This window comes from Cydia splendana, chromosome 9 (genome assembly GCF_910591565.1).
Source record: "Cydia splendana chromosome 9, ilCydSple1.2, whole genome shotgun sequence".
NCBI classification, from domain to species: domain Eukaryota; kingdom Metazoa; phylum Arthropoda; class Insecta; order Lepidoptera; family Tortricidae; genus Cydia; species Cydia splendana.
Window position 1 is genome coordinate 1,448,738 of NC_085968.1, and position 14,138 is coordinate 1,462,875.

Here is a 14,138-nt window from a genome sequence, read left to right on the forward strand (position 1 = left end):
TAACATTAAAATTACAACGCTCTTGAAAATATGCGTTTTTGCTCAAATGATCAGGTTAGGCGCTAGTCACTACTTAAACAAAATTCCACTTTAGGCATTAAATTTGTACTTGTATCGTAAACATTTTGTGAACACAATGTGAATTATTTCCTCGCTGAAAATAGGTTATGATGAATGCAAACTTACTAAATGTTATACCTATCAAACTATTCCATTGTCGAAAATGAAATGAGATTATTTACCTAAATCCTTAAATTATTTCCCATTGAAATGTAATTGTGGCAGACCATGCGTTGTGCTGGTTCGGCAGCGGAGACTGCTGCCAAGCAAAAGCACGTTAAATACTCCGCACTGGCATCTGCTTACGATTTTGTGCCGGTAGCACTAGAGACAGCGGGGCCGTGGGGAATGGAAGCTCGCCGACTTTTTGGGGATATAGGCCGGCGTTTGCGGGAGAGAGGTGGGGATCCTCGCTCTGGGTCGTACTTGGTTCAACAGGTCTCCATAGCAGTTCAGCGGGGGAATGCTGCAGGCATTATGGAGACCTTTGAGCCAGGTACGATGCAGGGTGGGTTATTTTAAGCTTAGTGTAGGTTAAGTTTTATTTTAATTATTTTTAGGGTTTTTTTATTTTTATGTATAATTTAAACATTTTAATTGTAATGTTTATTAGGTAAATAAAAATTAATGATATTATTGTGATAATGCTTCTATTAGACATTTTAATAATTTATTATATTATTTAAATAGCTACTTATTTAATTAAGAAAACTTTACTACTACTGACACTTACTACGATTTTAATGTACAGCGGACAAACTTATTGTTAATGCGGAAAAAACTGGAACTAATCAACACGCATACCAATAATCCCTTGTGTGAATGACAGTGGCGCCACCAGTGACTGTACAGATAAGTTGACAACGCAGAACCGCGCGCGTATGAAATTTCGCACATGGGTGCAAATACACACAAAATCGATACAAAAAATAATCAAATTACTTTTATTAAAACACATTTTGTTATTGTAACAGGTGTCTCACGGTGTTTGATAATAAATCGATCCCTCATCGTTTACATTTGTATCGCAGATTTGTTTTCAACTTGGCGATATGAAGTTGAAAATCCACCAATAGAAATGGATTATTTAGTCTACCTGTGGCCTTATCTCACCACTTCACACATTCAGTGTAAATAAGGATTAGTGGTTTTATCAATACTGTGGCTAGGAATTATTTTAATTCGCCCATTACCTTTGCAAAATTGAACAATTGTGCAAATATGACTTGTTTGACATTCTTTATTTATTTATGGTTTATTTTATTTTTATTATATTATGAGGGTTTGCACGTGTTTCTGTTGGTTTTTAGGATGGCGTAGGCACTTCTACGGAACTCGTAGATAGGCTACGCGCAAAGCGATGCGCACGTATGCTTGCGTAGAATCATTTCAGGTCGTTCACTACATCGATGTAAAATCTTTGCATTTTCGAATTGGCATTGTATGCTGATAATTTTTATTTTGCAATGCAATTCACAGGGATTTTTAACAATATGTCAGCATGTTACTACACGATAATTACTTAAAAATAATACCTCTAGTATGAAGACAAAACATATTTTTAACTCATCCTGTAAATTTATGATGACAAATGATAGGTAACATCTAAGTTGACTTTATTTTATGAAAAACAGAATAGCGTAAACGTTGTAAATATACAAGTACCTACCAACTTCTACGCTTCTTTTACCTAGAACCATCAAAATTAAATTCCATTCTGGCCTAAAATTAAGAGGATTTCTTACCTTAATTAACATATAAGTCCATTGTGTACAAAAAAGATACGCATTTTAATTGCTAAAATAATAATATCGTATTCAACGAAATTGGGAGTTATTTTCTTAATTTGACAGTCATTGTCGGTTATAAAATTACTAACTTTAAATAAAATCCTTTTAACCCACATGTTTCATAAAACTTTAGGTTTTACAGTTTGATGTTATATGTTTAACTGTGCGGGAAAGTTCACAAGCATCTGGAATTGTAGTGTGAAAACAAAAATACCTATAAAATTTTGATTTTTATCAATCCGTTTAATCTTGAAAGCAATATGGATAATGAATAAGTCCTTTATTAATATTTACTTAGCAATACAAACCGCGAAATTGTAGTTAGAAAGAAATCACTGTCCGGAAAAACGCATAATGATATATTATGTCACTGTTTCAACAAAACCATATTGCAAAAATTAATGAAACCACTATCTACCACTCACCTGTAGCCACCAGAATATTCCCACGGTATTATCTCTATACAGTATTTTACCTAGATATTAATATTCTTAATTTTAGTGAAAAATAACCAGATAATGACAGCAAATGTCGCTTAAACATGTTTTACAAATGTTTTGGATGTAATAAAATTCATAAACGTGTCAGGTTTTGACAAGTTGTCAATGCATGTCAAGATAAGAGTGTATTAATGCAACTGAGTGCATCGCATCGGTGTTATCACGGGCGCATACAGAATTATGAAATGCAATGCAACTAATGCAAGCAAAGGAAGATAGCTAATAACCCGAACATTTCTGTCTCCCAAATTTTCTTACAAAATTGTATGTATTTTTACCAAAAAGTTATTTCACTCGACCATCGATATCATTAAAAATTAAAATTAAATTAAATTAAATTAAATAATCATTTAATTCAGGCAAGACCCATATAAGTGTTAGTAACAGGACTTAAAAACTAATGTTAGAGTACAATTTAAAACTATACTTACTTTGTTTTTTTTTTCATTAATACATTATTGGATAAACGTAGGTATCTAATAGGCCAATACAATTCTACTGGGAAATAATAAGTGCACTGTAGGTATAGAAATATGTAGTAGTCTAGAAAACACCCGGTTGTACTTTGCAATTAATATAAACATCAATCAATATTTTTTTCTCTAAAAATTGCGTCTGAACCACAATGCAGTATAACAATAAAAAATCTCTACCATCAAAAAACATTTTGCACTCACATTCACCCTTTCTTTAACCGTTTAGTGCACAGTCGGTCCGCATGGAGTTGCTGGGTCATTATTTACAACCCTTTGGATAAGCCCTTAACAACAAACCTTTTTAACATTTTAAAACGTCATCCAACAATGGATGATGTATGTTTTTTTCTAACCTGCCAGGATTAACTGTACTTTGTAAATGTTTTAATATTTAAAAGATTAGCGTCATGTACCGTATTTGAGTACAAGTAAATATTGTTGTTATAATATAATGTTTGCGAAAACGATTTTAAATTTTAATAGTTTATTAAAATACTAAATAGTTTATAATCATAACTTACACTTAGTAAAAAATGCGTTTTTGTGCAAAAATAATTTAACAACATCAACGGTAAAATCGCCTATGAAGTAGAAAATTATACAAAAATGCTATAGGCATAAGTATGTCGTACCTACATGTTTAAATATATAGATAGTCAAGCAAATCTTGTCAGTAGAAAAAGGCGTGCATTTCAAATTTTCTATGAGACGACATCCCTTCGCGGCTACATTTTTCAAATTTGCCGCCTTTTTCTGCTGACAAGATCTGCTTGACCAACTTTAGTTACTTATATGAAATTGTTAATTGCAGTATAAACAAGTAATTGTATTACTTGTTTTTTTTAAGTTTAGTCTGAATATGTACTTGTAATTAATGATTACGTCTGGTAGCGGTAGGTTCGTCAGCATCGCTAGTCTCTATCGTTTTTCATTTATTTCTTATTCTGTATTCGTAAATCGTTCTTTGTTCGTCTAGATATTTTTTTGTCATTTAACTTCTTTGGTCGAAGTCTACAATATGGCCCTCTCTTAATAAGCGTTATTCATCTTATTTAAAAGTTAATAAAAAATAAAGTGCCTAGTACCTACCTACAAGGATTTCCAAAATTAATGCCTGACAGTTTTTTAAAGACCGTCCAAAGCCAAGCTCTTTAAAATCTTTAATTAAACAAGACTGAATAAGTTGATAAGCTTGAAACAAGCAAATAATCGCTTGCGCCGCCGAGTCCGCAGAATTATGCTCGGTGGTGTCGCCCGTGGGGCGCGCGCGCACGCGGGGTTGCGAAATAGTGTCGAGACAACTTATCGATAACTTTGTTTAACTGTTGAATTTGACAGAGTAATTATATAAAAAAATCTATTTAATTTAACTTTTATGAAATGTAATAGCCCAGACTTCGCACGGGTTAATAAATTATACACAAACCTTCCTCATGAATCACTCTATCGGTAGGTGAAAACCGCATGAAAATCTGTTCAGCAGTTTTTGAGTTTATCGCGAACATACAAACATACAAACAGACAGACTTGGCGCAGGACTTTGTTTTATAAGGTGTAGTGATAAACACAATTATTTTGAACACGAAAAATAAATTAAATATTAATTTTTAACCAAATAAACTTTTATACAATAACTTAAGAACTTTGAGATGTTATGTAAAAGTGTAATTTAGAACTAAGTATGTATTTGAAATATAAAGAAATTTGATTCAGTCAATCAATATCAATGGTCTTTTCTAATAGATAAATACGTTATATTTTAATAGTAAACAGCTTCGTACGCTTAACTCTAAAAAAGCAAAACATGTGTTCTTAGCATCTGAACACGCTAACTCTGCATGGCATTAATAAATACATAAATTAAATAATACTAAATACAAAATAAATATTATAGGACAATTTTACAGATCGACCTAGTCCCACAGTAAGCTCAATAAGGCTTGTGTTGTGGGCACTAGACGATGATAAATATATAATACATAGGTACATATAAATTAGGGCTCGCGGTCGTGTCCGGGTTTCGTGTACACGTGTTCGGTACCCGTTTCCGAACTACACGTACACGGTTTTCTGACCCGTTCTACACGTGTAGTCGGGCACACGTGTAATTAAGATCCGTGTATCCGGGTACCCGTGTACCCGTGTACACGCAGGGGCGTATTTTGAAATTTGGCGCCCCGGGCCAATACGTTTTGCCGCCCCAGAAGTCAAGGAAGAAAAACAAAATGCAATCCGGCATGCCGCCCCTGGGGGTTGGCATATGCCGCCCCTGGAGGTTGGCGCCCCGGGCCATGGCCCGGATGGCCCTAGGGTAAATACGCCCCTGTGTACACGGCGAAACGGACCTTAAATACACGCGGGCCTAACCCGGCCTTGGCGTGTAGCGGAGATTGAAGTAATGTATATATGGATGTTCAATGTGATTGATATGTGTTGTACCAATTTAATTTATTTTTCACCTAAGCAGCTCGAATAAGGGTACTTTGCTAACAGTGAGCAAAATGCGATTTTGCTAAAGGATAATATAGCATATTCCGTTCGTGGTAGTTTCAGTCAAAGATGGGCAAAATTCATTCATTCAATATTTTTTTCGAATGATCATTCGTGTTCAATTCATTCGCGAATAATTTATTCGGCGAATGAATTATTCGCGAATAAAATAGCCCACGAATAAATTATTTGCTAATAATATTGTCGAATAGTTAGCTTACAAAATAACTATTTAGCTGTTTTATATCCCAATGGTAAAAAGAAAATGTTTTCTATCGGTTTATCTGGTTGGTTGATTTGAGGTGTGGGAACTAGGGCTTCCAATACCGGGATCCCGAAATACCGGGATCCCGTCTGTGAAAACGCATTTTTCAATACCGGTATTTTTTAATGCAATACCAGGATCCCGGTATTTTCAAAAAACAAGGAAAATGTGCCGATTATACCGTTTAAAATCCATTAAAATGAGTAACTTCGGCTGTATCAAGAATATTACTTGCCCATTTAATGAAACAAGATCATTTAATTGGATCAAGGTCGGTGCATATGCATATATAAATATTTGGTAATGAATTCTGATGTTCAGGATATGATATTAATATAGTTAGTCCTTAAAATTATATCTAAGATGGGAAACTAATTAGCAAGGAATTGTAGTATGGCAAACGAATTTTTAGTGGCAAATTTGAATAAAGTTGGCTGGTTAATAAACCAGCCAACCTAATAAGGTTGAACTAAAATGTGACTGGTAACAGTGGTGAAGTTAACAAGGCGTGGTTAAAGTGATTGTGGTGAAGTTAAAATGATTGCCAACCTGGAGGGTGAAATGATAATACATTGCAGTAATACTCCCTAGTATTACTGCAATGTTCTACCGCCAGAGTGCAGCACTAATTTGTTTAGTAAACCATAGAGTATCTTATACATACTACGCCTTAACCAGTTTTTTGACAAGTTTTACTATGACATTCATGCATCAAGGCGGTTTGTTTACAGGTGGCTTACCGCGAAACGCGAAAATCGTAATTTCGTTATCTGTTTCTCTATCGATCGAATAAGCAAGAGTGATAGAGAGGTAGAAACGGAACTTTCGATTGAAGTGTTTCACGGTAGGCCATGTGATTGAGTTATTGACGCCCTCTATGCAGAGTTTTGCGTAATATTCCCTATTATTGCAGACGGCGATTATTGTTTTATATCCTAAGCTAAAGACATACATATCTGGTGTTACAGTGAGCCTTTTTATAATAAAACTCAAAAAATTTATGCGATTCATAGTCAATACCGGGATCCCGGGATATTGATGAAGACAGTTTCGGTATTAATAGCGGTATTGAAAGAAGTCCGGTATTTGGAAGCCCTAGTGGGAACTGGGAATACGCCTCATGTATTGGCGGTCACGTGGGGCGGGAACAACTGGAAATACACCAATAATGGGGGTATTCCCGTTTGTCTCCTTCGGGAACATGTGGGAAAAGACCAACAATCTTTCCCATTTATCCCCACTTCATTGAAGCGGGGCCAAATAGGAACACACCATTAACGGGTGTATGCTTATTGTTCCCCGCCGGGAACAGATGGGAATAGGCGCTGCATATAAAACATTTCCATTTGTCCCTCATGTATGGCCGGTAGAGATGTGCGCCGATGGCAAAATCATCGGCGGCGGCGTCCGATGATTTTTTGACCGGCGGCGGCGGGTTGATCGGAGTGAAATCGTTGTGGCATAATTTTTGATACTGCATGAGAACGTGGCTGTAGAAACTCTATATTAAAGCCTTCTGAGTATTTACTAGGCTATCCAAAACATATTATGTGTATTTTCTAAATTGTTGCCGAAAATTATATCCCATCATGACATTTGGCAACCAATTATTACCAATACCAACCTCACGGTTACCAACAGTATGATTAAATATTAAAATAAAAAGGATACTTTAAAACGCTACATTTTAGGCAGTATTTTTACTTACTGTGTAAATGGAATACAAATAAAACACAAAAAAAATCTTTATAAGTTAAGTCTTAAATCTATGTATATTGACTTTTCCCAGCCGCTGTCGCCTCACCTAGGATTTGTTACGAAATAATTACGAACTACATATTTTACATTTGTCTGAACTGAAGTTTAACAGAAATGTAATGTTAGATTAAAGATGTCATCGTTTTCGAAAGAAAACGTCTCTGGCAGGTAGATTCGCTCAACAGAATGTCTTTGAAGTGTCCCGTCTTATGGAATACTAAGGTCTACTTTGTTTTCTTTACTGCTAGCTTAGTGATGATACTTAGTGATTTAAGTTCCTATAAGTAGGTATAATTGCTTAAGTATAGCTTATTGCGAAGCTTTAAACTGATTTTTATAATTTTGTTTGAACATAAAATGACTAAGAATTATACCTCTGACACTATCTATTCACTACGCAACATGGAATAAGACACGATAGGTATCAAAATTTTCCACGCCGATTATACGCCGATTATACGCCGGTCAAATTTATCGGCGGCGATGGCGTGGAAAAATCGTCGGCGGCGGCGGCGCGGCGGCGCGGCGCACATGTCTAGTATGGCGTAGGTCACGTGGATAGGGGACAAATGGGATTACATCAATAATGCACCCATTATAACCAATAATAGGTGTATTCCCATTTGTCCCCGCGGGGAACATATAGGAAAAGAAGCCGCATATAAATAATTCCCATTTGTCCCCACCTTATTGGTGTGAGGACAAATGGGAACACACGATTTTCGGATGTATTTCCATTTGTCCCCGCCGGGTACAGATGGGATAAAATTTGTATGAAAATATTTCCTATATATTTCCTCCTTATTGGGATGGGGACAAATGGGAACACACCATTTTCGGTAGTATTCCTATTTGTCCACGCCGCGAGAAATATTTGGGAAAAGACGCTGCATAGAAATCTTCTGTTGCGAGGACAAATGGGAACACCAATATCGGGGACAAATGGGAACACCAAAATTCATATAAAACATTCCCATTTGTCCCCGTCTCATGTATGGCGTAGGTCACGTGAATCGGGGACAAATAGGAATACACCAATAATGGGTGAATTCCCATTTGTCTCCGCGGGGAACATATGTGAAGACCCTGCATAAAAATATTTTCCATTTTTCCCCACCTTATTGGGGTGGGGATAATTGGAAACCAATTTTCGGATGCATTCCCATTTGTCTACGTCGGGAACTGATGGAATAGGCGCTGCGTATAAATCGTACCCATTTGTCTCCGCCGCACGTATGGCGGCGGTCACGTAGGGCAGGAACAAATAGGAATACACCAATAAAGAGTGTATTCCCATTTGTCCCCGCGAGAAACTTATGGGAAAAGACGCTGCATAGAAATCTTTTGAGGCCGGGACAAATGGCACAATCAATATCGGGGACAAATGGGAATACCAAAATATATATAAAACATTCCCATTTGTCCCCGCCTCGTGCAAGGCGTAGGTTACGTGAATTGGAGACAAATGGGAATACACCAATAATGCACCCATTATTGGTGTATTCCTATATTACTAATAATTACCAATAATGGGTGAATACCCATTTATCTCCGCGGGGAACATATGGGTAGACCCTACATAATAATATTTTAGACAAATATTGGATGTATTCCCGCTTGTCCCCGCGGGGAACAAATGGAAATAGGCGCTGCATATAAATAATTCCCATTTGTCCCCACCTCATGGATGGCGACGGTCAGTTGGGGCCTTTCCCAAAATTTTCCTTGGCTCTAAAATACGCTGGAGTTACTTACCTATTCAGATTTGCCATCTGAGTGTGTATTACAAAAATCCTTCGTGTAATTTATTCGAATAAAATAACGAATAATTCATTTATTATTCGAAATTCTAAACGAATGGTTTATTCGCAAATAATCTCACCACGAATAATTGTTTATTCGAATAATTATTTAGATGAAAAATTATTCGAATAATGCCCAACTCTGGTTTCAGTAAGCATAACTATCTACTTTTGTATTAGATAATCATTTAGGTTTACTTTAATTATCAAAAAACTACATCAATGAAGAAAATGAAATACCTGTCAATGAAGTAAACGGTTACTAAGATATTGTTAATTTTAATCTTATGATTATTGAAACAAAGTGTACTTACCTACCTATTATTGACATTACAAATCAATCCAGTAAAACTGCAAAGTAGGTAATCGAATCTTCCTAACCTTCCACATATTCAATCGTATGTCTTCATAGCACGAATCTCCGCTACACCAGAGTGAAGGGTCGAACCGGCGGGTAAATAAGATCCGTTATTTCGTGTATCCGTGTACCCGTGTAAACGTTTCCGAATCCGGGCGGGTTCGTGTAGTTCGGGTTCTTAAGCCCGGCGGGCTTAAGAACACGGGTACCCGTGTCAGCGTGTAACACGTGTATCGGGAGCTCTAATATAAATGAAGGGATGTTTACAAAAACAACATAACTGACTACACTGGTTGACACCTGAAACGATTAACAATGTTCTTAAAAAAGTGTCAACCGCTCTAAGCAGTTATGTTGTTTTTGTAAACATCCCTTCAAATATTTATATACCTACATAGAAAACATCCATAACTCAGGAACTAATATTTGTGATAACACACAAATAAATGCCTTTACCAGGATTTCAACCCGGGACCTCCTGCTTCGTAGGCAGGGTCACTACCGACTAGGCTAGGAGGCCGTAAAGCAATGACAAAGTGTAGAAATGTCATCATTAGTGACAAATTTCTATGAAAATATGACGTTTATGATGACACCTCACTTTGTTCAGTCAAACTCGGTGCTAAGTTAACTTAGATGGACTCTACAAATTAAGCATGAAGTAAAATAAGCTCAAATATCGATATGTTTCGCTTTTCTCAACCCTACTTGGCTGCTAACCCTTCAACTGCTACACATGTCGTAATGCATTCATGGGCTCTCGAGCGTGGCGGCGCAAAGTAACTAAACGGACACACCCCAAGCTTACATTTATTATTTTAAACGGCAACTCATAATTTTCAGATTGGAGCAGCGGCAGGGTTAAGTTGGAGTATCAAAATTAAAAATATACCTACTTAAAATCTGAATAATAATAATTGAGTTGGTTATTTTGGATATTACATTAAATGAGAAGTGATAACGATAGATATACTTATAAAGACATGATATTGATTAAGGCAAGGATATATACTCATGGACATATTTAGAGGAACGCAAAAAGAGGTTTAGTACTGGATTACAGCACCTAAAGTAATTTCATGATTAGTAATTAAACTTTTTTTTTGCTTTCCTCGTCCATGAGTGTATATTTTGAAACAAAAATACCAACCTAAAGAAATACCTCGACAATTCCTGATTGGGGCATTAGGGGTCATCCATTAATTACATCACACGTTTAGGGGGTGGGAGGGGGTCAAGAAAATGTGACATGTTGTGACAAGGGGGAGGGGGGGAGTCATAAACTTTGTGACGTCACTTTAACTTCATCAGTAACCGAAAATGTATTTAAATTATTTTATACGCTAATTATCATTTAAATAACAAGGTTTTGAAACGATCATCGTTTTTATTCGTTTAATATATTTTTTTAATTAGTTTTGGGTTATAATACTAATATTTCTTTTGTCAAAAATATTTCGATAAAATATTAAATAAATATTTGCCGATTTCGTTGCAGAAATGTGATGTCACACCAGGGGGGAGGGGTTTGCCAAATGTGACCAAGTGTGACAAAGAGGGGGGGGGGGGGGGGGGGGAAAAAAACCTAGAAATTCCTGTGACGTAATTAATGGATGACCCCTTAGATATAATATATACCTAATCATAATGATTCTTAAGCCCATTTTAGCGCAGCTTTTGATTTGAACAGGAACTATGTAATTTTATCGGTAAATAACTCAACCGTAAATACGTCTTTTTATACTAGTAAAAGTATCGACAGAGCATAAAATCGTTAACGTTTTAACCCTATCAAAAACAAACGTGACATGACGCGATTTGTCAAAATTTGGCGAGAAATTGTCAATGAACTGTGACGGTAACCTTTTGCTACATTGTGTTCTACTTCACCGTGGTGAGAGGAATGTGTGACTGATTAATTATATGATATATGCCCATAATAAATAGTTAAATAGGGCAAACAAAAAAAGTTATAAACGTTTCACATCACCTAATCAGAAAATGGATTTTTCTTCCCTGCTAGGAGGGATCAAAGTGGCACTTTTCTGTTCAACGACATTTCATTGCCAGTATAAAATATTAATATAAGTAATTAACTATGAACATCGTATATACAGCCTGGCAAAAAAGAGTAGAAATTAAAAAGTGGCAACACTGTAGTGTCAACACTACATTTTTTTTATTTTCCTCATAGTTGATGTGAAAAGCAGTATGTGTCACACTGTATCAAAATTATTTCGTCTTGGGCGTTAACACTTGAATCCCTCATTACGCTCAGGATTCAATGTACGCCCTTGAAGGAAATATATCACTTTGATCCCTTGTAACTCAATAGTATTTTATACAATCGTGTTATAATAGAGAGTTTTTCAGTCGAGTACCGTGTTTAGGCAACGAAGCTTGCTGAGTTGCCTAAGTAAGGTACGAGATTGAAAAACGTGATTATATCACTATTGTATACAATACTTTTTCTACGAGTTAACTAAAATAAATAATGAATAATACCATACTTTCTACTTCCCGACTTATTTTACTCAAGTTAACAGAAATAGTAAAACAGTTAATATGAAAAACTACTACGTACATTTTGTAAGGTGCATTGTTTTCCCGTAAATACCTTACGGGAAAAAAATCAAAAATATAGTGTTACCAAAATTAACCCAATGCAATACTTAGTTCTACTACTGAATAATGAATAATGCAACACTCAATCTAATCACGTTTCCTGAGTAGTGGGCAACATATTTTCGTCGCTGTCACTCATTTTCATTTAGTATTTTTCACAGTTTCACTCATGTGAGTCATTGTTATGTAACAATAACCTTAACACTTTTACAAGTTTTCAAATTTCAATGCAGAGAAAATCTCGTGGGCGTCCATTGTGAAAAAAAGTTTGAGTTGGCCAACCAATCACAAAGCAGGCGCGACGCAGCAGCGTGTTTAAGTAGACGGAAGTATGACAGATGCCGCGACGGTATTAGTTCCGAAACGCCATCGTTGGCTAATTTGTATTGAGTCGAGTCTCCTTAAACATGCAATATTTTATCGAAATGTATGAAGTTCTAATTTCAAATTTTTTATAATTAACTAAACCGTATCGATACAATTATATTAATTAGTTGAGTCGGAAGTGCCATAGACTATCCAACGTTAAAAAGAGTGAGGTTATAGAGTTGTATATGAAGTTGTAATACACAGATTATAGTCGATGAGTAGAAAACCTACTATAGTGACTCTGTGAGCTGTAGATCTGGCGATTTTGCCTCCGCCATTTTTAAACAAATTCAAAAAGTGAATTAACAAATCACTACACTTTATAAAATAAAGTCCCCCGCCGCGTCTGTCTGTTTGTGTGTTTGTATGTTCGCGATAAACTCAAAAACTACTGAACGGATTTTCATGCGGTTTTCACCTATCAATAGAGTGATTCTTGAGAAAGGTTTAAGTGTATAATTTGCTAACTCGTGCGAAACCGGGGCGGGTCACTAGTAATTATATAATTATCGAACCTGCTGATCAAATTTCAAGAAAATCGGGTCAGTAAAGGTTCGGCCACACCGCTGCTCAAAAAATGGAGACGGCGCGAATTCGCAGTACGTAAACTTTACGACTTTACTTGGAGCCCGGCATACGATGAAATTATGACATTTTCGGTGCGTCACTGCGATTCCGTACCGTCACCGTTTTCAAGCAGCGGTGTGGTCTATCATTATTGTGACCCGTACAGGAGAACCGTCAGATATAATAGAGTTTAAAGAACGATAGTGCTCCCGGGTACGATGGAATTCCTACTGTATTCTTAAAGCTTGCTAGACACATTATTGTTCCAATAATATGTAAACTAGCAAACCAATGCTTTGCCACTGGTATTTTTCCCACCCAGCTTAAACTTGCCCTTGTGACCCCAGTATACAAAAGTGGAGAAAAAGATGAAGTTAACAATTATAGACCGATTTCTGTATTATCACCTATATCCAAAATTCTAGAAAAAATAATCAACGTCCGGATTACTAACTATCTAAATAAATTCAATATTTTGTCCAACTCTCAGTACGATTTTAGACACGGGAAATGTACAGAGGATGCCATACTTGCCCTCACTACCTCAATCACCAAGCAAGTTGATATTGGTCGTAAATGTTTGGCTGTCTTTCTTGATTTAAAAAAAGCCTTTGACACCGTCTCTCACTGCATTCTTGTTCGAAAGCTAGAGACCATAGGTATAAGAGGGACACCTCTACAGCTCTTGGATAACTACCTCCGGGGTCGCTGCCAAATTGTTAAGATTGGAAATAATGTTAGTACAAAAAGAGATATCACGTATGGCGTCCCCCAGGGAAGTGTGCTAGGCCCAACTCTGTTTTTAACATATATCAACGATTTGTCGAATCTTGTTATTGACGGAGGAGTGATTTTCTCTTACGCAGATGATACGGTGGTTATTTTTGATGATAGTACCTGGGCTGGCGTTTTTGATAAAGCTGAGCAAGGTCTTCAACGTATATTTTCATGGTTAAATGCTAACCTTCTAACACTAAATATTACCAAAACAAATTACATATGCTTCACAAAGTATAAAAACACACAACCACCTGATACCCTTAAATTAAAAATACATACTTGTAACCCTCAAAATACT